Raw genomic sequence first — 20,706 nt, forward strand, 5'->3', positions numbered from 1 at the left:
ACACTGCACCATTTGTACAGACCTCTATTGCAGCTATTTCTGCACTGCTCAATGAAAAGCACTCCTGTACATCCTATTCTCTGCCCCCTCTTTCTCTGCCCCCTCTTTCTCTGCGCCCCCTCTTTCTGCGCCCCCTCTCTCTGCGCCTATCTGTCTCATTCTCTCTACGTCACTCTCTCTCTACATAGAGCTATCTCTGTCTCTCTCTACACCTATCTCTGTGTCTCCTTCTATGTTTGCTGATGTGTGGGATATCTCTTATAATCTTGAACCTGCTCATATACACATCGGGTCTCCCTGCCTCTGCCTCCCTGCTAAGAGTGTTAACCTATCTAATGTAATCCACATTCCTTTCCTTACTTTTCTCTCCCCTTCTCCTATGCCCTCTGGAATGTCCTTTCTCTTACTAACAAGGCTCTAGTTGTACATGACCTCTTCTGCTCTCATCATTCACAATCAGTCATTCCCCTCACCCCATCTTACCTGTCCCACTGATTTTCCTCTGCTTAATTAAACTCTCCTCTGACATCTACTCTAACCTCTCTGCTCTCTCTCTCTTCCCACTTAAACTAACTCTTACAATGCTATTAAATTATTAACTCTTACAATGCTATCCTCCTATCTATATGCCCCTTCTAGGCTCTGACACACTCGTCCCTCTAACCCACACCCTTGGCTAAATTCCCAAACATGTTCATCACACTTCCACTCGCTGTTCTTAATGCCTATGAAGGAAATCTCACACTTGATGTTTGATTTTTCTACAGTAAAAATGTCTCCAGTCCTGTATAAAGCTGCTCTCTGGAGCCAAACCACACTACTTTTTTTTCCACATTCATCAACACTCAAATTTAATTTACGCTGTCTTTTTTTCCCTGTATTTGACTCCCTCCACTAACCTTCTCCTCACACTTGCCATCCTTCCTTCACTTCTCCTCAAGCATTTGACTACTTCAGAGGCAAGGTGGATGCCACCCACAAGGAGATTCCTTCTGTCCCTTCCTCCTTCTCTCCTTCTACCTAATTCTCCTTCTGCATTTGACTCCTTTTCTTCTCTTACAGAGCTGGAAGCTAATAATTTTCTCTTCTCCCTCTACCACATGCCCTCTAGATCGTATCCCCTCACACCTTACTGCATCTCTTAGTCCCCACTCTCACCCACATCTTCAATTCCTCCCTATTCTCTGGCTCTTTACCCTCTTACTTTAAGCCTGTAGTGGTCACCCTTTTCTCAGAAACAACCTACACCCTATGTGCCTTACTAACTACCGCCCTGTATCCCTCCTGCTGTTTGTCTCCTAATTGCTAGAATGTCAACATTCTTAAATCACATGCCCTCCTGGATCCTTTACAACCTGCCTTTCGTACAGCTCGTTCTACAGACTGTGCTTAAAGCAAATTCCCAAGGTCACTTTTCCCTACTAATCCTACTTGATCTATCTGCTGCGTTTGATGCTCTCAATCACTCTCCTCCTTCATATTCTAAACTCTCTCTTGGTATCCGTAACACAGTTCTATCCTGGTTTTCATCATAACTTTCCTGTCACACATTCTCCATCTCTGTTGCTAACATGTCTTCGTCTTCTATTGATCTGTCTGTGGGTATACATCAGGGCTCTGTTCTGAGATCTCTCTTTCTCTCTACATACTATCATTTGGTGACCTCATCAACTCTTTTGGCCTTAGATACAGTATAATCTCTATGCAGATGATACACACACAAAAATATCCACCCCTGCTCTCACTCCTGCAATCCAGTCCCTACTCTTGGGTTGCCTCCTGGCTATATGCTCATGGATGGCACTCCACTGCCTTAAACTTAATGTCTAAAACTGGGCTCATATTATCCCCTTTCTCCATCACAGTAAACAGTACTACCATCTATCTTGTCATCAAACATGTTGCCTAGGAGTAACATTTGGCTCTTCAATTCCATCTCCATTCACATGCATGGCCATGGGTAAAGTTTGGATCCTCTTTCTCTGTAATATTACCAAGATCTTCCCTTTCCCCTCTCAACCTACTTCTAAAACTCCAATGTATACTGTTATCCTATGGGTTATTTTAAAATACTATTAACAGGCCTCCCTGATTCACAACTTTCTCCTATGCAAAACTCTGCTGCTTGAATAATCTCACTTTCTCCCACAACAGTCTCTGTTCATCTCCTTAAATCCCTGTCCTGGCATCCCATCAAGTTTTTGTATCACCTACAAAGTTCTCCTCCTTACCAATCTTAAAATTCACGACTTAAATCAAGAATTTCAAAAACTTTGACTCGTGGCTACTGTCCCACACCCACAGTCACTGCTAACAACTATTGTTCCCAAGAAGTGCTTTCTACTAAAAGTACCCACCATTAAGGACAAGCAGTGTTATCTACTGCACTTCTTCCCCCAACTGCTGCCTCTCTTTAAGTCTTCTAACATTTCTCTTAGATTGTAAAGTTCCCAGGGCAAGGATTTACTTTCCTATTGTCTGTTTTAATTTGTCGCACTTATTTTTTATTTATTTTTTTCCCCTCTCCCCTAATGATATACATATAGGTTTTCCTGTCATTTGCATGACAGAGTTATTATGGATAACTATTGCATCATGTAGACTGCCTTTTCAGGGTGATGTAATTGATTCAGTACTTTGTGTGCAGACTGTTACTGCAGTACAGTGTCACGAACATTAATGACTTGTGTGGTAGAAGCTCTAGAAGGAACACAGCTGTGGGAGGGAGGTGGATTTACTTTGGATCACGTAGTTTGGCGCAAGGTTAATTGTATGTATGATCATAACCATGCAATGCTTAACTTTTATTTCAGGAGGGAAGAACAGTGAATATTGAAGCCATGTGTTTCTTTTCTGGCAGAAGAGAAATTTTGAAGGACAGTTGAAGAGGAGGAAAATGACTACACAGAGACAGATAAGCAATGTGTATATTTCTCATTTAGTATTTGTCGTTTTATTGACTCCACACAATCCAGCTGCTAAGGGTTTCGCATTGGACATATTCACCTCTACTCTACCCTTCCTGTGATCTGTACCATGCAGGTTTTTGTTGATTCAATACATCATGAGTAGAGTGTGGCTGCTGTATGAAGTTTTGACCCAAGGACCACATCTACTACCATTCATAACAAGAACATGTGCAGTAGCGCACTGCTGCAGTTCTATGTGATTGTTATGAAAGGTTGAGGTGGTTCAATTCTATGAATCGAGTGGGATGGAACCTGTTTGCATCATATGGTTTCATCTAGGCCAGTAGATTATATAACTCTCAGTACAGGTTACACATGGCATCAGTATTAGTGATTTAAAGAGGAGGAAAGCTTCAATGTGGAGAACAAAGCCAAGTAATGTTGAAGTTACTCCTTTTACCATTTACTTGGTCAGTCTGTACTGTCTACTCCCCACACAGCTGCTAAGGGTCTTCCATTTTAAATACTTTCACCTCCTATTCTGCACTGCTTTGCTGCCCATTATTCAGAGATGCGTTCCAGTCATGTTTACCACTCTGAATCTCTCTGCAGTCATTGATTCAGCACATCATGGGTAGAGCATGGCTACAGATACAGCAAGCTATTATTATTTTACCGGCTGATCATCCATAATATTGCATTAAAACATAGAATATCACTTAATTTCCAAAAGATTCAGTGATGCTGATAATGCAGAATCTCACAACATTTCCCATCATAATGCCATAATGCACCAGAGGAAGAAATAATCCTTGCTATATCTGTACATTGTGTGACGTATTACCTCCATGACCATTGATAGCAAGTACATCTTCTGTATAGAGCGGCTGTGTTATGATGTAGTTATTGATCATCATTGACATAATCACAAGAATCTTATGCAAAGGGAAATTGTCCGCAGCGAAGTGAGATTTCAGCCCCCAAACGTCTGTAATATTAATGCAATGTCTTACTTTTGTTGCAGTGAACACTGAAGAGATGGATCTACTACAACACTGCACAGGACGAGCATACACTACAAGCAGCAAAATGATCTTGCAGTTGACAGTATGTTGTTCTGGTAATGTGCACAATTATTATTTATGGGCTACACACCACAGTGCTGGACATATTCTGTTAACTTCAACTCTACCCCTAACATGGAGATGTCTTCCTGGTGTTACTGATTCAGTACATCATATGCACAATGTGGCTATGATATGATGGATTGATTTAATGAACCCACCAACAACTGATGACATCTGCATCATCTTCTGTAAAGTGCAGCTACAGCATGATATTATCAGCATTTGGTGCGGTATAATCAGAGGTATCTATGTGCTTTTGTGCCTGGTTTAAGTCCTCCAGATTAACGCCCCTACACCTCCCACTACACAGGCATACTTACTTATGCATACACTGTCATCTGGCATACCTACACACACCCCAGGGCCACTTCCTTCTTTTGATGTCAGGGAGAGGATGGGCATGCAGAGTGCAGTAAGTCTCCACATTACTCTGGCCAACAGTCTTGGCCTACCCCCAGCATCTGTCACCCACAACATCTGTTCCCTCCTTGTAAAGTGCTGAACTATCTCACCTGGGTCAGTGCTATAGCTGATCACAGAGCCCGATCATGATGTCACTGTGACAGGCAGCAGTGCAGATTGACCGGTCAATCAATGCAGTGCCGCAACATATGCACTAAATGAGATTTCCGTGCCCCCAGTCAGGTTACTCCCTGGGCAGCGACCCTGCTCATCCACTCCCCTAGTTCCACCTCTGATCACAATTATCTCTCTTGGAGAGTGTAGCAAATTGGAGTTGGGGGAATCTCACCTCTGCCATGCATGGTCACAATCTGGGCACAGGACCCAAATAGTGGGCAATGTGGCACTTCTTACAGTAGAGAATAAGTAACTATATTCTTTACTTGTGTATTAAGGACCTTATTTGCATTAAATTCAGTCCACATGGGACCAAGACTTTCTGGCTTACTGAACAAAGTGGAATTGTTTCGTAGAGGGTGGAGAATTGTATTTTATCTGAAATTACCCCCTCTGCACAAAATACAAACAATTATACCCATACAAGTACCTTGTGGAAGTTGTTGCCCTCTATCTTCCTGTGGTCTCTCCCTGTTTCTCACCGTGCCTCCTCCCATTTCCTTGCACCTCTGCGTCTCCGCATATATCCCTATACTCAGAGCCGGCTCCGGTCAGTGACATGGGATGCCCAAATATGAGCATACCCATATATGGGCATCCATGCCACTGACCGGAGCCCGCTCTGTTGCGGATATGGAGAGAGACTGGGAGATTTACATCCCCTTATAATTCATATGGTGCATAGTACCGGCACGTATTGTTTTACCGGTACTGTGTACCTTCCTACTTTCACACTGGTACAGTATATGCTGCAGTGGGACTGAGAGGGATATATTGGTAACACATAGTCATTGTTGGGGGAACTCAATCCATTTTGAAAATAGTAATGCAATGTTTTTTACTTTTCTTTTTTTTCAGTAATGAAGAATGAAAAATTTCTGTTAAAATTGAATTGGAGGTGAACTGGATTCATCATCAACTCTGCACCAGTGTGAATTGATGTTCTTTAATGTTCTGATAAGGTACATGCAACATCTCTTCCTCAACCCCTGCACCACTCTCTGCCTCTTGCCTCTCTCTCTCCACCTCCCTGCTAAGCGTATTAACCCATCTAATGTAATCCACATTCCATGTCTCACTTTACTCTTCACTTCTCACGTGCCCTCTGGAATGTCTGCTCTCTGACTAACAAGGTCTATTTGTACATGACCTCTTCTGCTCTCATCATCCACCACCTCTCATTCCCCTCACCCCTGTCCTACTCGATACCTCAGCTTAATTGAACTCTCTCCTCTGACATCTACCCTTATCTCTAACCTCTCCTCACTTTCTGCTTAAACTAACTATCTTGTTAACTTTTACAATGCTATCATCTCCTCCTCCTCCCTCCTCCTCCCTCCTCCTCCTCCCTCCTCCATCATATATATGCCCCTTCTAGGCTCTGACACACTCATCCCTCTAAGGCCATGATTATCATGGGCACATGCTTGGTCGTCCACAGTGTGTGCGAGCGATGCAGAGCCGCCTCGGACCTCAGTGCAGGGATTGCTGCATACCCCCAGCATCTGTCACCCACAAACAATACACACACTAATACTCCCCACAATACACACTATAATACCTCCTCAATACTAATCTCCCCAATAATATTATAGCTCCAAACACAATATACACAACACCCTTACACAAGATACACAATCTAGTACTCTCCTCTGCACCTCTACACACAATATAATACTCCCACACACACAATATACACACTACCCTCCTACCCCCATAAAATACAACCAATAATACACACATACTTTGTGGATGTTGGGACCAGCTCCCGGCATGCACCAGTGAAAGAGAGAGGCCCGCAGAAGCTCGGAAGAACGCCCTCTCTCCATCCGTGCCTTCCTCCGTTTCACATCTTCTCCCTGTCTCTCTCCCTCCCTTTCCTTGCATCTCCCTGCGTCTTTACGTATACCCAGTCAGTGACGGCTCTGGTCACGTGATGCCTTAATATGGGCTTATCCATATATGTTCATCCACGTCACTAATGTGATGCCCGCACTGTTGCGGAGCTGGTACTTACGACGGGCACTTATTGTTTTATCAGTACTGCGTACCTGACTCTACCGGCCTACTTTCAACACTAGTACAATATGTGCTTCACTACGAGTGAGTGGGGAATATTGGCATCACACAGTCACTGTTGAATATGCCATTCAATCCATTTTGAAAATAGTAATGCAATGTGGTTTTGTTTTGTTTGCTTTTTGCAGTAATGAAGAATGGAAAAGTTATATTAAAATTAAATTGGAGGGGAACTAGATTCAGCATTTCATCATGAACTCTGCACTTGTGAGAATTTAACTTCTTGAATAACCTGAACCTGACAGGTACACGCAACATTAAGACTATAATCTGCTGTGCAAGCTTTCGTGCTATACCTCCCCCTCAGGTTTTGATTTATACATTTGCTCCCTCAATTCATGTCCTCTAATATTTGAAAGCTCTCTCCTAGCATTTTCTCTTTACCACAGAACGTCATCCCAATGTAACCTCTCTCTTGTTCTTTCTGCTTGCTGTTTCCTCACTCCTCTGTTAAACTTTTCTAATTTCTCTAACTTCCACACTCCTGCTTTTATCCACATGTTCTCCTCTTTCCTTCCCCTACCTTTGCATGTGTCTACACACTGCACCATTTGTACAGACCTCTATTGCAGCTATTTCTGCACTGCTCAATGAAAAGCACTCTTTAATATCCTATTCTCTGTGCCCCCTCTCTCTGCGCCCCCTCTCTCTCTGCGCCCCCTCTTTTGGCGCCTCCTCTCTCTGCGCCCCCTCTCTCTGCGCCTATCTGTCTCATTCTCTCTACGTCCCTCTCTCTCTACATAGAGCTATCTCTGTCTCTCTCTACACCTATCTCTGTGTCTCCTTCTATGTTTGCTGATGTGTGGGATATCTCTTATAATCTTGAACCTGCTCATATACACATCGGGCCTCCCTGCCTCTGCCTCCCTGCTAAGAGTGTTAACCTATCTAATGTAATCCACATTCCTTTCCTTACTTTTCTCTTCCCTTCTCCTATGCCATCTGGAATGCCCGTTCTCTGACTAACAAGGCTCTAGTTGTACATGACCTCTTCTGCTCTCATCATTCACAATCAGTCATTCCCCTCACCCCATCTTACCTGTCCCACTGATTTTCCTCTGCTTAATTAAACTCTCCTCTGACATCTACTCTAACCTCTCTGCTCTCTCTCTCTTTCTGCTTAAACTAACAATCTTATTAACTCTTACAATGCTATCCTCCTATCTATATGCCCCCTCTAGGCTCTGACACACTTGTCCCTCTAGCCCCACACCCTTGGCTAAATTCCCAAACATGTTCATCACACTTCCACTCGCTGTTCTTAATGCCTATGAAGGAAATCACACAATTGATATTTGATTTTTCTACAGTAAAAATGTCTCCAGTCCTGTATAAAGCTTCTCTCTTGGGCCAAACCACACTACTTTTTTTTCACATTCATCAACACTCAAATTTAATTTACGCTGTCTTTTTTCCCCTGTATTTGACTCCCTCCACTAACCTTCTCCTCACACTTGCCATCCTTCCTTCACTTCTCCTCAAGCATTTGACTACTTCAGAGGCAAGGTGGATGCCACCCACAAGGAGATTCCTTCTGTACCTTCCCCCTTCTCTCCTTCTACCTAATTCTCCTTCTGCATTTGACTCTTTTTCTTCTCTTACAGAGCTGGAAGCTAATCATCTTCTCTTCTCCCTCTACCACATGCCCTCTAGATCGTATCCCCTCACACCTTACTGCATCTTAGTCCCCACTCTCACCCACATCTTCAATTCCTCCCTATTCTCTGGCTCTTTACCCTCTTACTTTAAGCCTGTAGTGGTCACCCTTTTCTCAGAAACAACCTACACCCTATGTGCCTTACTAACTACCGCCCTGTATCCCTCCTGCTGTTTGTCTCCTAATTGCTAGAATGTCAACATTCTTAAATCACATGCCCTCCTGGATCCTTTACAACCTGCCTTTCGTACAGCTCGTTCTACAGACTGTGCTTAAAGCAAATTCCCAAGGTCACTTTTCCCTACTAATCCTACTTGATCTATCTGCTGCGTTTGATGCTCTCAATCACTCTCCTCCTTCATATTCTAAACTCTCTCTTGGTATCCGTAACACAGTTCTATCCTGGTTTTCATCATAACTTTCCTGTCACACATTCTCCATCTCTGTTGCTAACATGTCTTCGTCTTCTATTGATCTGTCTGTGGGTATACATCAGGGCTCTGTTCTGAGATCTCTCTTTCTCTCTACATACTATCATTTGGTGACCTCATCAACTCTTTGTGACAATCCTATAAATAACAAATACAAATATCAGGTCATGGGAATAAGTGATTTGGACATAAGAGTAACATTTCGGAAGTGTGGACAACTAATACATCTTGTAGATTGCCTTTACAGTGTGATGTCATTGATTCAGTAGATTGTGTGCAGACCAGGACTGTGGTACAGTGTCACTCACATGGATGACTTGCGTGGTAGAAGCTCAAGAACAAGGATGTCAAACTCCAGTCCTCGAGGGCAGCAAACAGGCCAGGTTTTCAGGATATCCCTACTGAAAACCTGGCCTGTTTGGGACCCTCGATGACTGGAGTTTGACATGCATGCTCTAGAAGGAGCACAGCTGTGGGTGGGAGGTGGATTTGCTTTGCATTAAATGGTTTGGAGCAAGGTTTATTGTATGTATTATCATAATAACAATGCAATGCTTAACTTTTATTTCAGGAGGGATGACTGCAGAACAGAAGTGAATATTGAAGCCATGTGTTCCTTTTCTTGCAAAAGAGAAAATTTGAAGGACAGTTGAAGAGAAGGAAAATTACTACACAGAGACAGATAAGCAATGTGTATATTTCTCATTTACCATTTGGTATTTGTCGTTTTATTGACTCCACACAATCCGGCTGCTACGGGTTTCACATTGAATATTTTCATCTCTACTCTACCCCTTCCTGTGATCTGAACCATGCAAGTTTTCGTTGATTCAATACATCATGAGTAGAGGGTGGCTACAGTATGAAGTAAAGACCCAAGGACCACATCTACTACCATTCATAACAAGAACATGTGCAGTAGCGCACAGCTGCAGTTCTATGTGATTGTTATGAAAGGTTGAGGTGGTTCAATTCTATGAATCTGGAGTGGGATGGAACCTGTTTGCATCATATGGTTTCATCTAGGCCAGTAGATTATATAACTCTCAGTACAGGTTACACATGGCATCAGTATTAGTGATTTAAAGAGGAGGAAAGCTTCAATGTGGAGAACAAAGCCAAGTAATGTTGAAGTTACTCCTTTTACCATTTACTTGGTCAGTCTGTACTGTCTACTCTCCACACAGCTGCTAAGGATCTTCCATTTTAAATACTTTCACCTCCTATTCTGCACTGCTTTGCTGCCCATTATTCAGAGATGCGTTCCAGTCATGTTTACCACTCTGAATCTCTCTGCAGTCATTGATTCAGCACATCATGGGTAGAGCATGGCTACAGATACAGCAAGCTATTATTATTTTACCGGCTGATCATCCATAATATTGCATTAAAACATAGAATATCACTTAATTTCCAAAAGATTCAGTGATGCTGATAATGCAGAATCTCACAACATTTCCCATCATAATGCCATAATGCACCAGTGGGAGAAATAATCCTTGCTATATCTGTACATTGTGTGACGTATTACCTCCATGACCATTGAGAGCAAGTACATCTTCTGTATAGAGCGGCTGTGTTATGATGCAGTTATTGATCATCATTGACATAATCACAAGAATCTTATGCAAAGGGAAATTGTCCGCAGCGAAGTGAGATTTCAGCCCCCAAACGTCTGTAATATTAATGCAATGTCTTACTTTTGTTGCAGTGAACACTGAAGAGACGGATCTACTACAACACTGTACAGGATAAGCATACACTACAAGCAGCAAAATGATCTTGCAGTTGACAGTATGTTGTTCTGGTAATGTGCACAATTATTATTTATGGGCTACACACCACAGTGCTGGACATATTCTGTTAACTTCAACTCTACTCCTAACATGGAGATGTCTTCCTGGTGTTACTGATTCAGTACATCATATGCACAGTGTGGTTATGATATGATGGATTGATTTAATGAACCCAACAACCAATGATGGCATCTGCATCATCTTCTGTAAAGTGCAGCTACAGCATGATATTATCAGCATTTGGTGCGGTATAATCAGAGGTATCTATGTGCTTTTGTGCCTGTTTTAAGTCCTCCAGCTTAACGCCCCTACACCTCCCACTACACAGGCATACTTACTTATGCATACACTGACATCTGGCATACCTACACACACCCCAGGGCCACTTCCTTCCCCTGATGTCAGGGAGAGGATGGGCATGCAGAGTGCAGTAAGTCTCCACGTTACTCTGGCCAACAGTCTTGACCTACCCCCAGCATCTGTCACCCACAACATCTGTTCCCTCCTTGTAAAGTGCTGAACTATCTCACCTGGGTCAGTGCTATAGCTGATCACAGTGCCCGATCAGGATGTCACTGTGACAGGCAGCAGTGCAGATTGACCGGTCAATCAATGCAGTGCCGCAACATATGCACTAAATGAGATTTCCGTGCCCCCAGTCAGGTTACTCCCTGGGCAGTGACCCTGCTCATACCCTCCCCTAGTTCCACCTCTGATCACAATTATCTCTCTTGGAGAGTGTAGCAAATTGGAGTTGGGGGAATCTCACCTCTGCCATGCATGGTCACAATCTGGGCACAGGACCCAAATAGTGGGCAATGTGGCACTTCTTACAGTAGAGAATAAGTAACTTTATTCTTTACTTGTGTATTAAGGACCTTATTTGCCTTAAATTTAGTCCACATGGGACCAAGACTTTCTGGCTTACTGAACAAAGTGGAATTGTTTCGTAGAGGGTGGAGAATTGTATTTTATCTGAAATTACCCCCTCTGCACAAAATACAAACAATTATACCCATACAAGTACCTTGTGGAAGTTGTTGCCCTCTATCTTCCTGTGGTCTCTCCCTGTTTCTCACCGTGCCTCCTCCCATTTCCTTGCACCTCTGCATCTCCGCATATATCCCTATACTCAGAGCCGGCTCCGGTCAGTGACATGGGATGCCCAAATATGAGCATATCCATATATGGGCATCCATGCCACTGACCGGAGCCCGCTCTGTTGCGGATATGGAGAGAGACTGGGAGATTTACATCCTCTTATAATTCATATGGTGCATAGTACCGGCACGTATTGTTTTACCGGTACTGTGTACCTTCTTACTTTCACACTGGTACAGTATGTGCTGCAGTGGGACTGAGAGGGATATATTGGTAACACATAGTCATTGTTGGGGGAATTCAATCCATTTTGAAAATAGTAATGCATTGTTTTTTACTTTTTTTTTTGCAGTAATGAAGAATGAAAAAGTTCTGTTAAAATTGAATTGGACGTGAACTGGATTTAGCATTTCATCCTCAACTCTGCACCAGTGTGAATTGACGTTCTTTAATGTTCTGACAAGGTACATGCAACATCTCTTCCTCTACCCCTACATCACCCTCTGCCTCTTGCCTCTCTCTCCACCTCCCTGCTAAGCGTAGTAACCCATCTAATGTAATCCACATTCCTTGTCTCACTTTTCTCTTCCCTTCTCACGTGCCCTCTGGAATGTCTGCTCTACGACTAACATGGTCTATTTGTACATGACCTCTTCTGCTCTCATCATCCACCACCTCTCATTCCCCTCACCCCTGTCCTACTCGATACCTCAGCTTAATTGAACTCTCTCCTCTGACATCTACCCTTATCTCTAACCTCTCCTCACTTTCTGCTTAAACTAACTATCTTGTTAACTTTTACAATGCTAGCATCTCCTCCTCCTCCCTCCTCCTCCCTCCTCCATCATCTATATGCCCCTTCTAGGCTCTGTCACACTCATCCCTCTAAGGCCGTGATTATCATGGGCACACGCTTGGTCGTCCACAGTGCGTGCAAGCGATGCAGGGCCTCCCCGTCGCCTCGGACCTCAGTGCAGGGATTGCTGGAGCGACAGGCATGCGCTAACTTTGCCTTCTGTTGCGTGCTTACTATAGACGCAGCCTAACCCATGCATTGGTTAAATTCACAAGCACGCTCTCATCACACTTCATCACATCACACTGCTGCTCTTAACACCTATGGAGGAAATCTCACAGTCTGATTTTCTACACTAAACCTTTGTCCTGTTCTCTGCTCATTTTTTTAAGGTCAAACACTACTTTTCCCTCACTCATCAACACTCCAATTTCATTCACACTGTCTTCTATGTATTTGAGTCCCACCATTGACTTTCTCCTCCCACTTAACATCCATCCTTTATTTCTCCTCAAGCCTTTGCTCACTTGAGGCAAGGTGGATGCCATCCACAAGTAGATTCATTCTCTCCCTTCCCCCTCTCTCTTTTTCTATCTAGATCTCATTGCACTCTTGACTCCTTTTCTCCTGTCACAAAGCTGGAACCTGATCTTCTCTTCTCCCTCTACCACATGCCCTCTCAATCCTATATTCTCACTCTCACCCACATCTTCAATTCCTCCATATCCTTTGGCTCTTTCAACTCTTCCTTTTAAGCATGCAGTGGTGACCCCTATTCTCAAAAATAACCTTGACCTTGTGTGAATTTCTAACTATCGCCCTGTATCCTTCCTACCATTTGCCTCCTAATTGCTAGAACGTCTTGTGATCTCCCGTTTGATCAACATTCTTAAATCACATGCTCTTCTGGGCCCTTCACAATCTGCTTTTCCCAATGTAACCAATTATGTACATAAAGAAAATTCCCAAGGTCCATCTTACTTACTAATCCTGCTTGATCTCTCTTCTGCTTTTGATACTGTCAATCACTCTTCTCATTCATATTCTAAACTCTTTCTTCGTATCCGCAGCAAACTTATATCCTTGTTTTCATCATACTTCTCCATCACACATTCTCCATCTCTGTTGCTAACGTGTCTTTGTCTCCTGTTGTTTTGTCTGTTGGTATACCTCAGGACTCTGTTCTGGGACCTCTCTCACTACATACTATCACTAGTTGACCTTATCAACTATTTTGGCCCTTGATATCATCTCTATGCAGATGATACACACACCTATCCACCCTACCGTCACTCCTGCAATTTAGTCCCTAGTTTCGGGTTGCCTCCTGGCTATATCCTCCATGGATGACACTCTTCTGCCTTAAACCTAATGTCTAAAACTGAGCTCCTCATATTTCCCCCTAAATCTGGCCTAATATCACCTTTCTCCATCGCAGTAAACAGTACTACCATCATCCTGTCATGAAAGCACATTGCCTAGGAGTAACATTTGACTCTTCCCTTTCCATCTTCATTCACGACACTGGCTAAAGTTTGTTGATTCTTTCTCTGTAATATTTCCAAGATTTGCCCTTTTCTCTGTCAATCTACTGCTAAAACGCCAATGCATGCCCTTATCGTATGGGTTAACATACTGCTAACAGGGCTCCCTGCTTCACAACTTTCTCATTTGCAATCTATCCAAAACTCTGCTGCTTGAATAATTTCCCTTTCTCCCACAACCGTATCTGCTCATCTCCTCCTCCTCCTTAAATCCCTCTCCTTGCTTCCCATCAAGTTTCAGATCACCTACAAAGTTCTCCTCCTTACCTTTTTGTTAAGGTTCTCTATTAGTGGTGTACCGAGTACCCGGCGTTACCCGACACATTTCCAGCTACCCGGATATTACTCGAAACCGGCCACTGAGAAGTGGACTTGGCCGGGTAATACCCGGCGTCGGGTAATGTCAGGGCAGCTGGAAATAATCTTTTATACTTACCTTTCCTAAGACATCTAGGATCAGCAGCAGCAGTCCTCTGATGGTGGCAGCATCAGAGGTGTCTTCACCTGGCGGGGGGAGCTGCAGGAATCACTTCCACAGCACCGAAGCAGGTAAGCTGTGTCTGTGAGCCTGCAGCTCCCCTGCTGGCTGAAGACACCACAGATGCTGCCACCGTCACAGGACTGCTGCTTATCCTAGATGTCACCGCCACCCAGAAGGTAAGTGCCAAACCGTGTACCTGACCGGGTAGAACCTTTCATTTTGGCCGGGTACCCGCTACCCATTTTTTTTATAGTTGAGGACCCAGTCCAACACTATTCTCTATTCATCTGCCCCTTCCTACATATCATCTTTGGTCTCGTTATGCCCTTCCTCGTCTCCTAAGCTCTACTAATAACTGTCTCCATTATACTTCTTACACCTCTACTGCGCACTCGCTCTCTTGCCTGAAACCCTTTCCCATCAATTTACCTGTGAAACTCACACACACTCAGTATATGCCAACCTTAAAATTCACAACTTAAATGAAGCATTTCAATAGCTTTTACTCGTTGCTACTGTCACTCATTCAGTCACTAACTATTGTTCCCAAGAAGTGCTTTATACTACAAGTACCCACCATTAAGGACAAGCATTGTCATCTACTGCACTTGTTCCCCCACCTGTTGTCTCTCTGTAAGTCTCCTTACATTTCTCTTAGATTGTAAACTACCCAGGACAGGGATTTACTTTCCTATTGTCTGTTTTTGTTTGTTGAACTTATCGTATAATAATTTCCTGTACTTTTTGGTCTCTCTTGTAAAGCGCTGAGTACACAATGGGTGGTATATAAATAGAGATATATGCAGAGTCTAGAGACAAGGCACACATGTATAGGTAGCTACAGTTTATCCGGGACCGTATGCATCCTTGAAGTGCCTGTCCCAGTTATTTTCTATTGATTGCAATGTAGGAGTGTCTGTCCTGTCTTTTTTTTTTTATTATTATTATTATTATTATTATATATACAAAGATTGTTTCCTGTCGTTAGCATGACATAGTGTGACACAGTGTGATGTCATTGATTCAGTAGATTGTGTGCAGACCGAGACTGCAGTACAGTTTCACTGACATGAATAACTTGTGTGGTAGAAGCTCTAGAAGGAGCACAGCTGTGGGAGGGAGGTGGATTTGCTTTGTATCACATGGTTTGGAGCAAGGTTCATTGTATGTATCGTCAATAATAATTATAATAATAATAATGCAATGCTTAACTTTTTTATTTCAAGAGGAAAGACTGCAGAACAGAAGTGAATATTGAAGCCATGTGTTCATTTTCTTGCAAAATAGAAAATTGAAGGACAGTTGAAGAGGAGGAAAATGACTACACAGAGACAGATAAGCAATGTGTATATTTCTCATTTAGTATTTGTCGTTTTATTGACTCCAAAAAATCCGGCTGCTAAGGGTTTCGCATTGGACATATTCACCTCTACTCCACCCCTTCCTGTGATCTGTACCATGCAGATTTTTGTTGATTCAATACATCATGAATAGAGTGTGGCTACAGTATGAAGTACTGACCCAAGGACCACATCTACTACCATTCATAACAAGAACATGTGCAGTAGCGCACTGCTGCAGTTCTATGTTATTGTTATGAAAGGTTGAGGTGGTGCAATCATATGAATCTTGAGTGGGAGGAATCCTGTTTGCATCATTTAATTTGATCTAGGCCAGTAGAGTATATAACTCTCAGTACAGGTTACATATGGCATCAGTATTAGTGATTTAAAGAACAGAAAAACAGGAGTGGAGAACAAAACCAAGTAATGTTGAAGTTACTACTTTTTACTATTTACTTGGTCAGTCTGTACTGTCTACTCCCCACACAGCTGCTAAGGGTTTCCATTTGAGATACATTCACCTTCTACTCTGCACTACTGTGCTACCCTCTATTCAGAGATGAGTTCAAGTCATGTTTACCACTCTAAATCGCTCTGCAGTCATTGATTCAGCACATCATGGGTAGAGCATGGCTATAGATACAGCAAGCTTTATTTTACCCTAATATTGCATTAAAAAATAGAATATCACTCAGTTTCCTACAGATTTACTGATGCTGATAATGCAGAATCTCACCCTCCCATCATAATACACCAGAGGAAGAAATAATCCTTGCTATATATGTACATTGTGTGACATATTGCCTCCATGACCATTGATGGCAAATACATATTCTGTATAGAGCAGCTGTGTTATGATGTAGTTGTTATTGATCATCATTGAGATATAATCACAAGAATCTTATGCAAAGGGAAACTGTCATTAGCATAGTGGGATTTCAGCCCCCAAACTTCTGTAATATTAATGCAATGTCTTACTTTTATTGCAGTGAACACCGAAGAGACGGATCTACTACAACACTGCACAGGACAAGAGTATACACTACAAGCAGCAAAATGATCATGCAGTTGACAGTATGTTGTTCTGGTAATGTGCACAATTATTATGTATGGGCTCCACACCACAGTGCTGGACATATTTTGTTAACTTCAACACTACCCCTACCATGGAGATGTCTTCCTGTGATTGGTGTTACTGATTCAGTACATCATATGCACAGTGTGGCTATTATATGATGGATTGATTTAATGAACCCACCAAACACTGATGACATCTGTATCATCTTCTGTAAAGTGCATCTACAGCAGGATATTATCAGCATTTGGGGTGATATAATCAGAGGCATCTATGTGCTTTTGTGCTGGGTAAAGTCCTCCAGCTGAACCGCCCCCCGCCCCCCACCCCCCTACACCTCCTGCCACACAGGCAAACTTACTTACACACACAGCACACTTACTTATGCACACTGACACTTGGCATACCTACACACACACACCCCACAGCCACTGGCATGCATGCAGAGTCCTGGGCATGCAGGATGGGCATGCAGAGTACAGAATATCTCCACCTTGCTCTGGCCCGTACTCTTGGCCTACCCCCAGCATCTGTCACCCACAACCTCTGTTCCCTCCCTGTAAATTGCTGCACTAACACACCTTGGTCAGCGCTGCAACCGATCACAGCACCGGATCATGTCACTGTGATAGGAAGCAGTGCTAATTGACCGGTCAATCAATGCCACGTGGCAACATACGCACCAAAAGAGATTTCCATGCCCCCTGACAGGCTACTCCCTGGGCAGTGACCCTGCTCATCTTCCACCTCTGATCACAATATTCTCTCTTGGAGAGTGTAGCAAATTGGAGTTGGGGGAATTTCACCTCTGCAGTGCATGTAGAGTCCTGTATGCAGAGTACAGAAAGTCTCCACCTTAGTCTGGCCCGTACTCTTGGCCTACCCACAGCATCTGTCACCCACAAATAATACATACACTAATACTCCCCACAATACACACTTTAATACCTCCTCAATAATAATCTCCCCAATAATATTATAGTCTTAAACACAATATACACAATACCCCCTAACACAAGATACCCAATCTAATACTCTCCTCTGCACCTCAACATAATATACTGCTGCGGCAGAGTTTATTCGAGCATTTGCCCGTTCTCTGCCGCAGCAGTAACCTGGCGCGCGACAGAGGGTGCCGGGCGCGCGCCGAAGCAGCGGAAGAGCGCCCTCCGATCGGGGCGCTCTCCCTACCGCTGCCGGGTCCGCCGGGTCCCCCGGAACCCCCTGCAGCCGTCCCGCGATCTCGGGACACCAGGGCTCCCTCGGGGAGCCCTGGACGCGCGTGCAGGGGGCGCTGACACCCGATGACGCGTGACCGCGCATCGATGACGCGCGGCACGCCGAGGGAGTGGGGCTAGCAAGCCGGGGCATCCCCCGGCTTGCGGAACTAGCCCTGCTCGATTTAAACGTGTCGGCAGTGTACACACTATAATACCCTACACACAATATAATACTCCCACACACACACAATATACACACTATCCTCCTACCGCCATGAAACACAACCAATAATACACACACACTTTGTGGATGTTGGGACCAGCTCCTTGCATGCACCAGTGAAAGAGAGAGGCCTGCCATCCGTGCCTCCCTCCGTTTCCCATCTTCTCCCTGTCTCTCTCCCTCCCTTTCTTTGCATCTCCCTGCATCTTTGCGTATACCCAGTCAGTGACAGTCACGTGATGCCTTAATATGGGCTTATCCATATATCTTTTGCAGAGATGGAGAGAGACCTGGAGATTTTACATTTCCTTATAATTCATATTGGTACTTAGTACGGGCACTTATTGTTTTATCAGTACTGGGTACCTGACCGTACTGGCCTACGAGTGAGAAGGCAATATTGGCATCACACAGTTACTGTTGAATATGTCATTCAATCCATTTTGAAAATAGTAATGCAATGTGGTTTTGTTTTGTTTGCTTTTTGCAGTAATGAAGAATGAAAGAGTTATATTAAAATTAAATTGGAGGGGAACTGGATTCAGCATTTCTTCATGAACTCTGCACTTGTGAGCATTGACCTTCTTGAGTGCCCTGACAGGTACACGCAACTTTAAGACTATAATCTTCATCAACTGCTGTGCAAGCTTTCGTGCTATACCTCCCCCTCCGGTTTTGATTTATACATTTGCTCTCTCAATTCATGTCCTCTAATATCTGGAGGCTCTCTCCTAGCATTTCTCTCTACCACAGCACGTCATCCCAATGTAACCTCTCTCTTGTTCTTTCTGTTTACTGTTTCCTCACTGCTCTGTAAAACTTTTCTAATTTCTCTAACTTCCACACTCCTGCTTTTATCCACATGTTCTATACACTTTCCTTCCCCTACCTTTGCATGTGTCTACACAAAGCACCATTTGTACAGACCTCTATTGCAGCTATTTCTGCACTGCTCAATGAAATGCACTCCTGCACATCCTATTCTCTTCCACCTTCCCTCATTCTCTACGCCCCCCTCTCAAAGCCCCCTCTCTCTATGTCTCCTCTCTCTACGCCTATCTGTCTCATTCTCTTGACGCCCTTCTCTCTCTACATATCCCTATCTCTGTCTCTCTCTACACCTATCTCTGTGTCTCCTTCTATGCTCGCTGATGTTGGGGGATATCTCTTATAATCTTGGACCGGCTCATATACACATCAGGCCTCCCTACTAAGAGTGTTAACCTATCTAATGTAATCCACATTCCTTTCCTTACTTTTCTCTTCCCTTCTCCTGTGCCCTCTGGAATGTCCACTCTTACTAACAAGGCTCTAGTTGTACATAACCTCTTCTGCTCTCATCAGTCACAATCAGTCATTCCCCTCACCGCATCTTACCTGTCCCACTGATTTGCCTCTGCTTAATTAAACTCTCTTCTGACATCTACTCTAACCTCTCTTCTCTCTCTCTCTTTCTGCTTAAACTAACAATCTTATTAACTCTTACAATGCTATCCTCCTATCTATATGCCCCCTCTAGGCTCTGACACACTCATCCCTCTAACCCACACCTTTGGCTAAATTCCCAAACACACTCATCACACTTCCACTCGCTGTTCTTAATACCTACGGAGGAAATCTCACACTTTGTTTGATTTTTCTACAGTAAAAATGTCTTCTGTCCTGTATAAAGCTGCTCTCTAGGGCTAAATACACTACTTTTTTCCACACTCATCAACACTCAAATTTAATTTACGCTGTTTTTTTCTCTGTATTTGACTCCCTCCACTGACCTTCTCCTCCCACTTGCCATCCTTCCTTCACTTCTCCTCAAGCATTTGACTACTTCAGAGGCAAGGTGGATGCCACCCAAAAGGAGATTCCTTCTGTCCCTTCCCCCTTCTCTCCTTCTACCCAAATCTCCTTCTGCACTTGACTCCTTTTCTTCTCTTACAGAGCTGGAAGCTAATCATCTTCTATTCTCCCTCTACCACATGCCCTCTAGATCGTATCCCCTCACACCTTACTGCATCTCTTAGTCCCCACTCTCACCCACATCTTCAATTTCTCCCTATTCTCTGGATTTTTGCCCTCTTACTTTAAGCCTGTAGCGGTCACCCTTTTGTCAGAAACAAACTACACCCTATGTGCCTTACTAACTACCGCTCTGTATCCCTCATGCTGTTTGCCTTCTAATTGCTAGTGTCAACATTCTTAAATCACATGCCCTCCTGGATCCTTTACAACCTGCCTTTCGTACAGCACGTTCTACAGACTGTGCTTAAAGCTAATTCCCAAGGTCACTTTTCCCTACTAATCCTACTTGATCTATCGGCTGCGTTTGATGCTCTCAATCACTCTCCTCC

At 43.6% G+C, this 20,706-nt stretch overlaps 1 long non-coding RNA gene across 9 annotated transcripts in view; it reads left to right on the forward strand.

The window, feature by feature from the left end:
- LOC142485378 (uncharacterized) overlaps positions 1–20,706 on the forward strand; it is a 45,932-nt gene that overhangs the window by 19,847 nt on the left and 5,379 nt on the right. For 3 of the 9 annotated variants that reach the window (XR_012798409.1, XR_012798410.1, XR_012798412.1), the window contains exons 14-22: positions 2,814–2,923; positions 3,934–4,029; positions 5,474–5,577; positions 9,354–9,473; positions 10,494–10,589; positions 12,032–12,143; positions 15,727–15,846; positions 16,833–16,930; positions 18,852–18,962. This is a non-coding gene — a long non-coding RNA (uncharacterized LOC142485378). Of the gene's footprint in view, positions 1–2,813; positions 2,924–3,933; positions 4,030–5,473; positions 5,578–6,822; positions 6,926–9,353; positions 9,474–10,493; positions 10,590–12,031; positions 12,144–15,726; positions 15,847–16,832; positions 16,931–18,851; positions 18,963–20,706 lie in introns of those variants that run through there. The other 6 variants (XR_012798414.1, XR_012798413.1, XR_012798415.1 and 3 more) reach the window with 5 other exon arrangements.

Source organism: Ascaphus truei, unplaced genomic scaffold (genome assembly GCF_040206685.1).
Source record: "Ascaphus truei isolate aAscTru1 unplaced genomic scaffold, aAscTru1.hap1 HAP1_SCAFFOLD_576, whole genome shotgun sequence".
NCBI classification, from domain to species: Eukaryota; Metazoa; Chordata; class Amphibia; order Anura; family Ascaphidae; genus Ascaphus; species Ascaphus truei.